Genomic DNA, 14979 nt, shown 5'->3' with positions numbered 1-14979 from the left:
AGCTTCACCTGTGGCTGCTCCTCAGGGAATGAGCCCCCTGCACTGCTGCTGGGACGTTTATAGCCCCGGGAGCAGGGTCAGGGCTGTAAAAGTTGGACAGGGTCCGCAGGCCTGGGCCCAACAGTGACATCAGCTGGTGTCGGCCTTGATTCTGCCCCTCCCTTGCTCTGCCCCTTTGCCCCTCCCCAGAGGGAACACTTGGCTTCTCCTGACCTCCTCCAGACCTCACCAGGCTGGAAAGGTGGGGCTGGCAGCCGGGGCTCCAACGTCCAGGGGATTTCAGACTCTGTATGCATCTGCCTGGGAGGACGTTCCTGTAATCTTAACCTTCAGGGTGAGAGCCAGTGGAGGAGACAGGCTCAGTGGTCCAGTGAGCGCACAATTCAGAGAAACCCAGGGATTCTGTTCACTTTTTTTTTTTTTCCCGTTTATGCTTCCATGAAAGCTAACTCACCTGCTTAACTCATTTTTTCTTTCAAGGAAACAAAATGCTTTGCTCCATCCCTTTATCTATTCTTTCTCTTAAATAGCATATTGATTTCCTTCCATTCATTCTTCTGCTAATTAACTCATTAGCTAATTCATTTTGAAGAATGTTTATTGAGCGCCCACTACTTTCGGAACACTGTCCTAGGTGCCGGACACAGCAGAGGATGTGACGGGCTGGCAGGGCTAGAGTTTCAGGAGGAAACAGAATCCACCCCAGATGGTGAAGGGAGGACTGACAGAGGCTCCCCGCAGAGGGAAAGAAACAAACAAGGGACAGCAGGGAGCCGTCAGCCCAAGTGCGAGGGCCCGGAAGGAGCAGTGTTTGCAGAGCTGGTTGAGAGCCTTGGAGGCTGGGCCGCCTGGGGCAGCTGGAGTTGAGGAAGATGTAGCTGTTACCAGAGCCACTGAACAGAGCAGGGAGGGAGCAGGGAAGAAGCAGCCCCAGCTCCTTCTCTTCACACCCCTCATCTACTGCTGGGCCGGCAGCCAGTTGCAAGAGAGCAGGCCAGTCAGGGCAGGCGCAGAGCAGAGGAGGTGGAGGACCAGAGCGGCCAGCACAGAAAACCGAATCCCAGCTCTCCGGGCTACAGGTTCCTGTTGGAGGACACGGATCAACAAACAGGTAACTATTCGCCAGGTGGTGATGGGTGCTGTTCCGAAAGTAAAGGTATAGGGTAGACGGAAAGGAGGGCTTGACTATGTGGGCTACATTTAGTATCAGGAGGTCAGGGGTCCTCTCCAGTGGGTCCCATTTGAGTGGAGACCAGAGGGAAGTGAGCAGGGAGCCCTTTGGGAATCTGAGGCAGGGTGTTCTCGGCAGAAGAACAGCAGGTACCAAAGTCCCTGAGACAAGCGTGTACTAGACTTGCTTGAGGACACCAAGGGGTCCAGCTGGACAGAGTGGAGGGGAAGGGGGAAGAGAGGGTGGGGACATGGGTTGGGTATGAGTCGGTGAGGGTCAGAGCCTGTGGACCTTGCTAAGAGCTGAGGACATAACCCTGAGAGGGTCGGGAGATGAGGAAGAGAAGTGGTCAGATCCTGGGTAGATCTCAGGGGCGAGGTGGGGCATGGACCGCAGGTAGAACAGTGATGCCATTTACCTGGAAGGGAAGACTGTAGGGGAGCAGGTTCCGACATAGTGAGTTTGAGACTGGGATTATTCATCCAGGTGGAGGGAGTAACGAGTGCAGCCCAGGGGGACCGCTCTGGCCTCAGGCACATGACTGTCTTCAAGTCCTTGCTCTGCCAGGAACTGACCCAGCCACATTCATTCCATTTGGTATCCGAGTGACGGTGTGCTCTGGATGAGACACAGGTCTGGACTGGTGACGTAAAACGTGGGAATGTAAAATGAGTCCAAGCTCGCGCTGCCTGCGGCACGACAGGCCAATAAACGGGAGACGAGGTGTGTCAGGGAGCAGATGTGTTCATTTCTTCTTCCTTGTAGCCATCCACAGGTGAACAAAGGCGCTTTGGTTTACCGTTCAGGCAGAGGGGCAGGGTTCCCGGAGGCAGGTCATTGTGTATAGACAGTATCCTTGTAGTGAACAAAAGCAGTGGAAAACAAAGGTTAAAGTAAAAGAAACAGGTCCAACGTGTAGTCAGATTTGGCGCTTCCCTGTTACAGGACTCCCCAGTGTAGAGATAGGATCAGAGCCACCCAGGGGACCAGGGGGCAAGTGCAGAAAGAAGAGGGCGAGGAGAAGGGGAGGCCCCAGAAGAACATGGAGGGCGGCCAGTGAGGCGGGAACAACCCAGCAAGCTCAGGGAAGGGGCTCGGGTGAGCCTCCAGGTCTCAGCAGGATCTGAGCTGAGCATGTCTGGTCCACAGCCTTTCTTTGACATCTAATCCGGACCCTCTGAATTTTATGAAAGTTTGTTAGAGATGTTAAAAACTAGGTACCATTTATGAGTCTCTGCTAGGTGCTGAGTATCATGTCCACACATGGCTACTGATCCCCACACATGTTGTTATGGGACATGCTGTTTACGATACAGGTAAGGAAGCTGAGCTCAGAGAGGGTAGCTGAGTTGCTTAAGGTCACACAGCTGGTGGATGGCAGAGTCAGGGTTTGAAGCTGGGTCACTATGGATGCCAAAGCCTTGATCTGCCAACTCAAACCAAACTGATGAGTAGGGAGGAGGGTCTGAATTTAGAACATTCCATTCCACCATTTATTTTTTTTAAAAAAAAAAACAGGTTGAAATTTTTTAATTATTTCAAAATGGTAACGAAGTCGAGGCATGTTGGCTGGAAGATGGGACAAGGAAGTTTGTAGAAGGACCCAGAAGGAAGAGGAGTGATCAACTTCACCAAAGCTGCTGGGAGGTTACAGGGAATTGACTACTGATGTTGGATGATTGACAGGTGCAGTGGGTCAAAAACCCCACGGGCACTAGCTGAGGAGAGAAATGAAAATGACACAGTGAGTTCCTGTAACAAGACCAAGGAAACAGGTGGGAGTGGGAGGTCATGGGGTCAAGGGGAGGTTTTTTTTTTAATTGAGGTGAAATTCACAACATAAAATTAACCATTTTAAAGTGAACAATTCAGGGACTTCCCTGGCCGTCCAGTGGTTAGGACTCTGCGCTTCCACTGCAGGGGGCTTGGTTTTGATCCCTGGTCCAGGAACTAAGATCCCGCATGCTGCGCGGTACCAAAAAAAAAAAAAAAAAGTGAACAGTTCAGTGGCATTTAGTACATTGACAATATTGTGCAACCACCACCTCTGTCTAGATCCAAAACATTTTCACCACCCAAAAAGCAGCCCCTTGACCCATTAATAGCTGCTCCCCAATTGCCTCCTCCTCTGGCCCCAGGCAACTACTAATCCACTTTCAGCCTCTGTAGATTTGCCTCTTCTGGACATTTCATTTAAATGGCAACATACAACAGTTGACCTTCCAAATTTAGCTTTTTTTTTCACTTAGCATGAGGGTTTCAATTTTCTACATTGTAAAACATGTCAGAACTTCATTTCTGTCTTTGGCTGAATAACATCCAGTTGTATGGAGAGATCACAATTGCTTATCTTTTCATTTGGGCTGTTTCCACCTTTTAGCCATTGTGAATAGCACTGCTATGAGCTTTCATGTACAAGTTTTGGTATGAACACCTGTTTTCAATTCTCTTGAGTATAGACCTAGGTGTGGAATGGCTGGGTCATATGGTAATTCTACGTTTATTTTTTGAGAAACCATCAAACTGTTTTCCACCATGGCTGAACCGGTTTACATCCCCACTAGCAATGTACAAGGGCTCCAATCTCTCCACATCCTTACCAACAGTTTTGTTTTTGTTTTTTAATTGGTGACATTAAGACGTTTTTGTACAGAGCCTGGGATGACCTAAGAGAGAGGGAGAAATGGATGCTATTGAAATGAGATAATTGCTGGAAGGAAGGAAATTTTTGAGAAGGTGAGAGGGATGCGCCCATAAGACCCACAAATGGGAGGTGCTCCCGAGTGAGAAGTCTGTCTGGATGCTGGGCTGCCAAAAAAGAAAGAAAAGACAGGTGTCTGACATCACGGTCTCACCCTGACGGACTTGTTCTCTCTGGTGAGGGCCTTGCCCACACAGCAGCAGTGAACGGGTGTCAGGACAGACAGAGCGGGTGGTCTCGCTTTAAAAGCGTCAGTTCTCATCCACAAGGCATGGTGCTTTGGGCAAGTGAGGTGACCTCTGAAACCCCAGCAGGCTCAGCCGTAGAATGGAGATAACAAGAGCTCAGGGGCTGTTCTTTGAATTAGATGAGGCTATGCCTAACCAGTGCCCAGAACACAGTAGGTGCTCACTAAAAGTAGGTCCCTTCCAGTGGCTCATCCTTCTAATTAGACTGTGAATTTCCTGACAGGTTTTCCCTTCTTTGCAGCCTTCTCAGCATCTAGCACTGTATTGGCCTCACAGTAGGAGCTCTGTAGACATTTGTAAAAGAATAAATAAAGAAACAGAATAAAAATAATGAGCGATAAAGAGATTTCTCAACAGTAACTGCAATAGTAGGTATTTACCTGGAGCTAGCTACATTGCAGGCCATTTCAAGGGTATACACCGCGAGTCATTAGTGGGAATGTAAACTGGTTTAGCCACTGTGGAAAATAGTTTGGTGTTTCTCAAGAAATAAACACAGGATTACCATTTGATACAGCGACTCCATTCCTAGGTATATACCCTTGCATCTCATTTGATCTGTACGTGACCTTGAGATGATTTTTCCCTTATCCCCACTTTGCAGAGAGGTGACTTGTCCCACGAGACATGCTGGGGAGCAGCAGTTGGGATTTGAGGTCTGACATCAAATCTCAGGCTCTGTCATCATCTTATACTTTTTATCTAGATGCTGCTAAACCAATGGTTGAATTGTCCTGGCACCTGAGAATGATTTATTACAGCAAAAAAAGATGTCAGGAGAGAGTTTGGGGGACTGCTTGGGGAAAGGAGGGGTGGGCGCCAGCTGGGTAATTGTGGAAGGTTTGAAAAGCCTGGGAAAGCAATCCCCTCGCTCCACAGCCTTTCCTTGGTGTCTCCGCATGTCCTAAAGTACAGCTGAAGCCACCCAGGCACAGAAATGTCATCTTTCTAGCGTGCGGGCTGTGCAGGCATCAGAGGTCAGTTGATAAAGACACCTTGAGTAGGTGTCTTCCAGGGATCGGGTGATTTCCTCCTGCTCTCCAGCCCTCCTTCGTCAACAACAAGGCACTGGGGAAATGGGATTAGCCATGAGGAGGTTGCCCGGTTGCTTCCAATCGATGCCAAGGGAATCGGATGGGCTTTTCCAGGCTCCCAGGACAGCACTGTCTCCCGGGGCCTGAATTTCTGCCTGAGCCAGGCGCAGGGTTCCTCTCCCGAGGTGGGTGAGACTCCTGGGCACCCATCTCTCTGTGCTTCACCCCAAACCACGCATCACTCCCCACGGCCTCACCTGTCCCTGTGAGCTGCTCAGAAGGGGGCTGTCGATGCCCCTGGGTGAGCTTGGATCTTGTCCCAGCCGCCCAGCAACGCTCTTAGCCCCTCACCTCTCTCCCTCACATATCCCTGCCGCTCCAGCCCTCCATCTATCTCCCGGTGCTGAAAAAGAGTAGGATTAGCACACCAGCATCACCTTTGAGCTAGAGAGAGGTCAGGAGGACAGCGTGCATTCATAAAATAACAGCAATGGCCGTGACCATGGGAGCAGCGCTTCCCAAGTGATGGCTGTTGTGTATTTCAGCACGGGCTGATTTTACTCCTCCGTCGACAAAGCAGCAAGAGTTGACCCCTCATCCTGCTCCTCTGGGCTTCAGACTCCATCAACCTGCACGCCTTTGTGTTTTGCTTTACAACCCTTGTGTGTCATTTTACTGACCTTCGTCACAGCTGCCCGGGCAGGTTGGTCCTACACTGTTACCCAGAAGGGAGTTGACACCCTAGGGCAGTCAGCAGTGACTTGACCAGGGTACCTCTGCCTTGGACTCCCAGGCCGGAACTTGCTGACCCACAGCTGGGCACGTTTTTAATAAGCTGAGCTAGCCATCAGTAGCTCGATGTTAATCATTGGTCGCTTGTCACGATTGCCATCACAGAACGTTTACGGTAGCTGCTGGATGCCTTTTAGTTATTCATGCCGCTTTCTTTCACAATTTCCCAGGCTTATATCCGATTCTACTGGGAGCCGTTCTATTCATGAAGCATCTTCTGTTTGCTCTCTAGACGGGGAACGGGCTGAGGAAGCTCCAGGAAACAGGTAAGTCAGGCTCGCAGGTTTGGATTGGCTTTGGGGACCATTTCAGGAATTACCAAGACTTACAGAGCAGCTTGGGCAAGAGCTTTAAAAATTGAGGGATATGAAAATCAACTAGGCGAAGATGAAGTGAGAAATGCACTTGAAGTGCTTAGCGTGGTGTCTGACACATGTTTATATAAAAACGAAATTGAGGGCTTCCCTGGTGGCGCAGTGGTTGAGGGTCCGCCTGCCGATGCAGGGGACGCGGGTTCGTGCCCTGGTCCGGGAGAATCCCACATGCTGCAGAGCGGCTGGGCCTGTGAGCCGTGGCCGCTGAGCCTGCGCGTCCGGAGCCTGTGCTCTGCGGCGGGAGAGGCCACAACGGTGAGAGGCCCGCGTACCGCAAAAAAAAAAAAAAAAAAAGAAAATGGAAAAAACGAACTTGATTATGGTGTGGTCATTATTCCAAAGGCAGCTCCCTCCTCCCTTCCCCTTCTTCTTTCCCGCCTCTCCCTTCTTCCTAGCTGCCCTGTTTTCCACATTCCTTTAGGTTAGCTTTAGCTCCATGCCAAAGTCAGCAGAGAATTAACCCTGAACATTAAGAATAAAGTCACTGCGAAGTGTTGGGCAGAGAACTGGGGCCAGGGCATGTGTGGCATTTTCTGCTCAGAGCTGTCAGCCAGTGACTTGCTGGGCCCACAGGGCTTTGTCAGCAGGGCCACATCTTGGGGTGGACAGGACAGAAGACCACGACTCCAGACAGTTCAGGGAGGTGGCTGCCGTCTGCAGGAGCCGCTTTGGGAGAAGACATCCGCCTTCGCCGTCTTCTGACATTTTGTGCTGCACTGATGCAGGTGGGTGCCTTTTCTTCACTTGCACCCGTACTCTCAACGCAGGCTCATGAGCACGGGACTGACTTCAAGGGGTCTGGGCTCAGATCCCACCTCTGTGGTGGGTTGGGTGGGAGAAGATTCTTCTCCAAGCCCAGCTTGCTTTGCCTCTAACGTGGCCAGTTAAAGCATCCCACACACGGTGCCCCTGAAGGTTTTATTATAAGGAGCAGCAGTAGTACAGGAGAGGTGATTTTCTAAACATTTAACCCTAGGTACAGCCTAAGTGGGCCCAGTCAAATTGTCAGGATCAGAGTCCTGTTGCCTGTAGCTGCTGGATTGTGGCAGGTGGGTCCCCGGGGCCTCAGCACATGGCTCTTCACCAGTGGGAACAGCAGCAGTCCGACCTTTTAGGCCACAGTGATGGTCACCAGCAGGGTGTTAGACTTGAGCAGCAGCAATATTAGTATTGTTACCACAGATTCAAAAGACAGGAGCTAGCATTTTTTGGAACCCCATGCACTGGGCTTATATTTATGTTATACTATGTTATCAATATTATTCTATTTAAGCCTAGAGGATTATTTTGAGGCGGTTTAAGGTTCTCTAGTCAAACACCAAGTGGGTCCCCCCCCTTTCTCCTCTGAACCCGTTCTAAGACACCGTTCATTCCATGAGGTCTCCCAGGAGCCTGTGGGGAAGCCGACGGCTTGTGACCCTTTAGCATTTACTACGTGGTTCACACACTGACTCATTTAATCCTCACGAGAGCCCTATGAAGCAGGTCCTATTATTATTCCCTACTTGACATAAAGAAACAGAGGTACAGAGGGGTTAAGCAACTTTCCCCAAGGCACACAGCTAGCGAGCTCTAGAGCTGGGATTTGAACCCATGACTCCATGCTGCCTCGGGTACGAGATATCTGCACTTGGCCTTGCACTGCACAGGCGGCAGCTTGCCCCTGTGACGTGATCACGTCCTGGGGACGTGGCGTCATTCTCAGCTCCGTGGTGGCCTCTGCATGGGAGGCACACAGTCTCAGGCTTCTGCTGCAGACAGAAACCCTGGGCAGTGGGTCCTTATGGGCTTAACAGCCCTCTCTGACCAGGGAGTAGAAGGTCAGAGCTGGCTTTGACCCCAAAGGAAGCACAACCCACACCCCCCACACACATCCTCCCGGTACCAGCAACATTTCTCCTTTGCAACATGTTTTCTGGGAAGAATGAACAAATACCTCTGCATCCTTGGCCTCAGGCACAACTCACCTCTCTCAGTGTAGAAGATTTATTCAACCTCTCGTGTTGGGTGTTCTGAGCGCACCCCTTCCCCCATCCTGCGCCCGTGCCCCCTCGCCCTAGTTGTACCCACGGGAGGATTTAACACAGGCTGTGATAAGTTAGTGCCCACTTGCTGCCTTCTCTTCTCCCACCCACGTCCGTTTTCACTCCTTCCTCCTCACCTGAGACCATTCATCAGCTCTGACCATCAGTTCTAGGTGGTTCTGGCTTTGGACACATCCTCACAAAAGCCACCCTCTGATCACAGCTTGGGTCCCATCTTCTCTCAGTTGTTCTACAATCTAAGCCCCCAGGGGAAGCTTCCCTCCTCCCTTAACTGCCTCATCATGCCTACCACTCACCCTCTGTCCCTCCCTCATGAACCCCCAGTGCTCCGAGACCCACATCCTCCTTCCCCAGGACCAAGCCGGGAATGGACCGTCCACACCCTCCTACAGCCCAACCAGGCTGGGTTTTTAAGGCTGCTCCCCAGAGGTCCCCGGTGGCAATTTCTCAGTTTCACAAACCTTCCTGCCCCTTCAGTTGGTTGCTTGGCCTTGTGCTTCCCTGAGAATATGGACACCATTGGACAGAAGTCTCCCATCTCCCCACTTCCAAACCTGCATCCTTCCCGTGCTTCACCCATGTTCCGTCCTCTGATTCCACACCCACTGCCCACCCCCTTCTCTGCTCCTCCTCGAGGCCAAGGTTCTAGGAAGATCCATCTCCTCCTCCAGATGGTCCAGGCTCTCCTCAACCCCCCGACTTATACTTCCCTATGGCCTCCATGTGGCCACATGCCCTGGACACTCAGCTCTTCTTTCTTGACCCCTGAGCCATATTCACGCAGCTGACCACTCACATCCTCTTAAAGTTCTCCTGCCAGAGTTCACTCTCCCTGCTTCCTCCGACTCAGTCCCCTTTGCTGTCTTCTGTCCTCCATCTGCTCTTTCCTGGTTGGAGTTCCTTAGGAATCTTTTTCTACAATCTGTCCCTGGGTGATTTATCTAATTGCATGGTTAACTGTCATTAATTTATCTCCAGCCCAGACCACTTCTTGAGCACCGCTATTATTTCCAACTGTCAGAGTGATATTTGTACTTGGATGTCCCACAAGTATCTCAGCCACACGCTTCCTAAAGAGAATTCTTTATTTCCTCCCATCCCCAGATCTGTTGCTTTCTGAGTCTTCTCCAGCTCCATGAATGATGGTTGCCATTACTTAGCCACCACAGGTTTGCCAGGCATCTCCCCAGGCCTTCTATGTACATTCCCTCATCTAACAATCGTGACATGAGAGAATGATAACAGTCACCCATCGGCTGATAAAGAAACAGACCCAGAGGTTAAGTAACTTGTCCTGGGTCACGATGGCAAAACCAAGATTGGCAGGTTTCTGACCCCAGTATAGCTTTGCTCTTTCCACTCGGCTTGTGCCTTTTCAAATCGGACTCTTGCTTGATCGTTCGGAGACCATCTTCATCCTTGGGTACCTGCAGGACCGCCGTGTTGCATAACTCCAGGCGGGACTCTGACAATGTCACCTGTGTAATTGGTGCTCCCTGACAGCCATTGACATAAACTAGAATGGGAATGCAGTCTCTGGAACTCCACAGGTGGTGGCCATGGGTACCGTCATTCTGGCTCCCTTGGTCCCATCCCATATCATCTGATCCCATTCTGGCTCCTCTCTTCCACCCCAGCCACCCATTCTGTTCACTATGCTCGTCTCAAGCCAGGCACTGTCAGACTCTCTGGGCACAGAGATGGATCAGCTGTGATCCTGTAGTGTGAGGAGTGTATCAGGCAGGGTTCTCCAGAGAAACAGAACTGACAGGATGTATGTCTAGATAGATAGATAGATAGATAGAGATATTGATAGAAGAATAAAGAGAGACAGCTTTTAAGGAATTGACTTGCGTGATCGTGGGGTTGGCAAGCCCACAGGCTAGAAATTCTGGCAAGAGTTGACGTTGCAGCCTTGGTCTCGAGTCTGGAAACTCAGGCAGGATTTCTATGTTGCCATCTTGATACTGAGTTCCTTCCTCTTCAGGCACCTTAGTCTTTGCTCTTAAGGCCTTCAGTTAATTGGATGAGGCTCACCCACATTATGGAGGGTCATCAACTTAGAGTCAACTGATTGTAAGTGTGAGTCATACCTAAAAACTACCAGCAACATCTCACCCGTTCTCTAAGTGTCCGACCACACAACTGGGCACCGTGGCTTTGATGAGCTGCTACATAAAATGAACGCTCAGGAGGAGGTCACGGTCACTGGCGAGGACACAGACAAGAGAACAGTCAGCCGGTACAGTCTGGCTCCTGCGAGACTAATGTGATGAGCTAGGAGATGCACAGGACAAAGTGATTCAGATTTTCTAGAAGGAATAGATGGACAAGCAGAGTAGGTGAGCCTTGAAGGTGAGACAAGAACAGGAGGAGAGGCACTCCAGGCCAGGGGCCAGCCTGGGAAACAGCCAGAGTGGTCTGAACACAGAGGTCCAGTGCGTGGGGCGTGTCCCTGGGCGTATGCTGGAGGGAGAGAGGCGGGTCCCTCGGTGGAGGGCCTCGAATGTCACGCTCACGTGTGACCAACTGACATTCTGTCAGGCCAGCTCACATGACTTCGGACCTCACAGCCCGTCATCCTATAAGAACTGTGTATTCTTCCACAATTGTAGTTTTTAAGTCTACTTGGCTCCTTGAGATCTTAAGGGCTTAATTCTTCAAAAAAAACCTTTCTTTTTAATTTGAAGAAATTCCAAAAGCTTGTTTTTCCAGTTGTAGAAGTGGTTGATTTTTGTTGGATCGTTTCAGCGTAGAAACTTGCAAAACTGTAGGAAAACAAATCAGATTAAAACATTGGCTAAGATAACGACGGCCAAGTGGTAACTCTTATTATGCTGTACTGCTTCTAGGAAGTGTGTTCTCTATGCACAGAAATATGTGATCTGTCCCCTGCTTATCTCTGCAGCCCATCTCCCACTACTCCCCCATCCCGTGCTGGGCCAGGCCACTTATCTTCCATATGCCCCACGAGCAGCCCATATGCTCTTCCTAAACTGTCTCCTCTCCCAGAATGTGTGCTCCATAAGGGGAGGGCAAAGTTTGTTGCTCAAGATTGCATCCCCATAACCTAGATACCAGGGGCTTAATAAATAATTTAATGCATGAACATTTTAGTTCACTTTTAATTTTAAATTAAAAAACACATGGACATAGTTTAAGTACATATATTGTTTAATAGTATGACTATTAATAAGTACACCTATTTTATTTATTTATTTATTTATTTTGCTGCACTGGGTCTTCGTTGGTGCGCACGGGCTTTCTATAGTTGTGGCGAGCGGGGGCTGCTCTTCGTTGTGGTGTGTGGGCTTCTCATTGCAGTGCCTTCTCTTGTTGCAGAGCACGGGCTCTAGGCACGTGGGCTTCAGTAGCTGTGGCTCGTGGGCTCTAGAGCGCAGGCTCAGTAGTTGTGGCGCACGGGCTTAGTTGCTCCGTGGCATGTGGGATCTTCCCGGACCAGGGCTTGAACCCGTGTCCCCTGCACTGGCAGGAGGATTCTTAACCACTGCGCCACCAGGGAAGCCCAGTATACCTATTTTAAATGTTGACTAATGTTATGTTCTTTTATATATCTTCCTCTTATCAAGTAAGAATGTATTATGAGCAGTTTCCAATGACATTAAATATTCTTCTTTAACATTAGTTTCAAAGTGCTGCATGAGTTTCATCACTTTAAACCTTTCTCTTAGATGTTTTGTCCTATTGTGAAGACCATTTTTCTACCATGAAAAATGCTACAATGACCATCTCAGGCTTAAATCTTCACACATTGTTATTACGGCTTTAGGCTAATTATTTATAAATGGAGTCATTGGGCCAAAGGACCTAAATATTTTTATGGCTCTAGACATATATTTCCAAACTCCAGAGAAGCTGTACAGTTTTCCACTTCTGTTGTGCCAGTGATTTGGGTTATAATTTCGGCAACTGTCTCCAATTTGACAGGGGAGATTGGCACTTCGTTTGAATTTGCACTGCTTTTATTTTCACATCTTTGGGACAGAAAGTCTAAGATTTCCAAAGCATGTCCCACTGTAAGAGGGATATCCTTCTGAATGAGGATGTTCCGGGGAAGGGCCTGTACTTGATAAGTGATGTGGCGTATGTAGGAACACAGAGAAGTGGTCCAACCTGACCATCTCGCAAGTGGAGAAACCAAGGCCAGAGAGGAGCAGAGGGGGTACCCAGGTCTCTGGGGGAGCTGGGCCCCCCATCCTGGTGTCCTTGCCAGGGACTCTCCCCTGGGTTCCTTAACTGTGACAGCAAGCATCTGTCTAATGGCTTCTTCCTTTTTTTTTCTTTTTCAGGAACAAAAAAGCCCAGCCCAAAAGCTGAAAACTAACCATGAAGCTCAAGGAAAAGGACCCAGCAGATAACAAAGAAAGCAACTTGGAGAAAAAGACATTGGTCAGTCCTGGTCTCCCTGTGTCTCCCTTGTAGGAGTGTTCAGGTGACCCTGGGGCAGTCCCTCCTGGCACCCTACCTTCTCCCAGGGGAAGGGATGTTGAGGGGAGGTCAGGCAGAGAAGGAGCAGAGGCTGGAAGCAAAGTTATGCAGGAAGGACCCATGTGAACTGTAAATTGTATACGGTGAGGCACAGGCTGTTGATGGTGATGTATGCTGGTTGATGGTGATGTACTATCTGTGGTGACCTTCCAGACTGTGTGTGTGGGGGTCTCCGTTCCAAACGTCATTCCTCAGCAAGAGGACATTGATGTTGAAGGTGATAATGTCATCATCCTTAAGGAAACACTGAAACCCAACCCTCTGCAAGGCCCAGTCCATATGCCCCCTCCTCCAGGAAGTCCTCGGCACTTAGAAAGTCCCTCTCCTTCCTCAGGACTCCTTGGATCCTCTCTTTAAACCAGATTCAAAACCAGCAGCCAAACAGTGCCTGCTCTGTGCCAGACCTCACATAGGTCTCTCGTTCCGTTCTCCTGGCTACACTGTAGTGGAGGCATCACTAGCCCCATTTTACAGGCGAGAAACTGAGGCTCAGAAAAGGCTGAAGCCATGTGTCCAAGGCTACGTAGCTAGTTTAAGGTGCAGCTGATCTCAAACACTGGCCCATCTGGGCCTCGTGTCCCGTGATGGGTGTGGAGGCAACCAGGACTCAGAAGAAGTTGTGTCCATATTTGTAATAAACCTGTATTTAGCAGGACAAAGATCAATACAAGTGTACGGACCAAATTCCCTGGGGAGTGTGAAATGGCAGCTAAGCATCCCCTATCACATAGGTGTGAACTGGAGGTCCAGGGGGTCCAGACCACCTGTCTCAGGGGCCCCAGGGACCCTGAAGACCCAGGCTAAGCAGACAGAGATTCCCTCCAAGTGGACACAGTATCTTTTTCTTGGTGCTCATATTAGGTTGAGCCAAGGCTCCACTGTCTAGGCATTGGGTGTGAGGAAGGAAGGGGTGAAGTCATTGCAAACATTCTGCTCGAATGATATTCAGTAGAAAATTCCCCTTTTTTCCTACTCTCTCTTTGGTAGAAAGTTTTCATGTTATCCAAGCCGACTTAATAGTCTCAGGACTTCACCCAGGGGAGAGTTTGAGTTCAGTTCCAGAAGTATCTACTGGGCCCCTTCCCTGAGCCGGGTGGGAAGAAGGCCCTGGGAATTCAAAAAAGGCTTAGGACACCACATGAATTTTTTTTTTTTTTTTTGCAAGGACAAAAGTTTTATTTGTACTAAAAATCTCAGCCTATATTCTCTTTATTCTTGATTCCAAATAAATTCATAATTTAATTGCTAATCATGCCAAGAGTAGTAGCTAGACTGGTTTCTTTTATTTGCGAGGTAAATTTCACAAACCTAACAAAACGATTTATTTTATTCTTCAGTGAAAATTGGCATTTTTATTCGACTTAAATCCAGATTTTTTTTTGAATTTTATTTTATTTTATTTTTTTATACAGCAGGTTCTTATTAGTTATCCATTATATACATATTAGTGTATACATGTCAATCCCACTCTCCCAATTCATCCCACCACCACCACCACCCCCCTCCACTTTCCCCCCTTGGTGTCCATACGTTTGTTCTCTACATCTGTGTCTCTATTTCTGCCCTGAAAACCAGTTCATCTGTACCATTTTTCTAGGTTCCACATATATGCGTTAATATAAGATATTTCTTTTGCTCTTTCTGACTTACTTCACTCTGTATGACAGTCTCTGCATCCATCCACGTCTCTACAAATGACCCAATTTTGTTCCTTTTTATGGCTGAGTAATATTCCATTGTATATATGTACCACATCTTCTTTATCCATTCGTCTGTCGATGGGCATTTTGATTGCTTCCATGACCTGGCTATTGTAAATAGAGCTGCAATGAACATTGTGGTACATGACTCGTTTGGAATTATGGTTTTCTCAGGATATATGTCCAGTAGTGGGATTACTGGGTCATATGGTAGTTCTATTTTTAGTTTTTTAAGGAACCTCCATACTGCTCTCCATAGTCCTGTATCAATTTACATTCCCAACAACAGTGCAAGAGGGTTCCCTTTTCTCCACACCCTCTCCAGCATTTGTTGTTTGTAGATTTTCTGATGATGCCCATTCTAACTGGTGTGAGGTGATACCTCGTTGTAGTTTTGATTTGCAT

At 48.8% G+C, this 14979-nt stretch overlaps 1 long non-coding RNA gene across 2 annotated transcripts; it reads left to right on the top strand.

Annotated features, from left to right (window-relative positions):
• The first annotated feature begins 800 nt into the window (after positions 1 to 800).
• On the top strand, positions 801 to 14003 carry LOC132597337 (uncharacterized). 2 transcript variants are annotated; one of them, XR_009563961.1, is made up of 4 exons: positions 801 to 1111; positions 6117 to 6212; positions 6894 to 7045; positions 12676 to 14003. It is a non-coding gene; the product is annotated as an uncharacterized lncRNA (long non-coding RNA). The 2 variants fall into 2 exon arrangements; XR_009563960.1 differs by lacking the exon at positions 6894 to 7045.
• Positions 14004 to 14979: the final 976 nt, after the last annotated feature.

Source organism: Globicephala melas, chromosome 5, assembly GCF_963455315.2.
Source record: "Globicephala melas chromosome 5, mGloMel1.2, whole genome shotgun sequence".
Taxonomy (NCBI): Eukaryota; Metazoa; Chordata; class Mammalia; order Artiodactyla; family Delphinidae; genus Globicephala; species Globicephala melas.
Note: the sequence above shows the minus strand (reverse complement) of the source record. Positions and strands in the feature narration are given on the sequence as shown.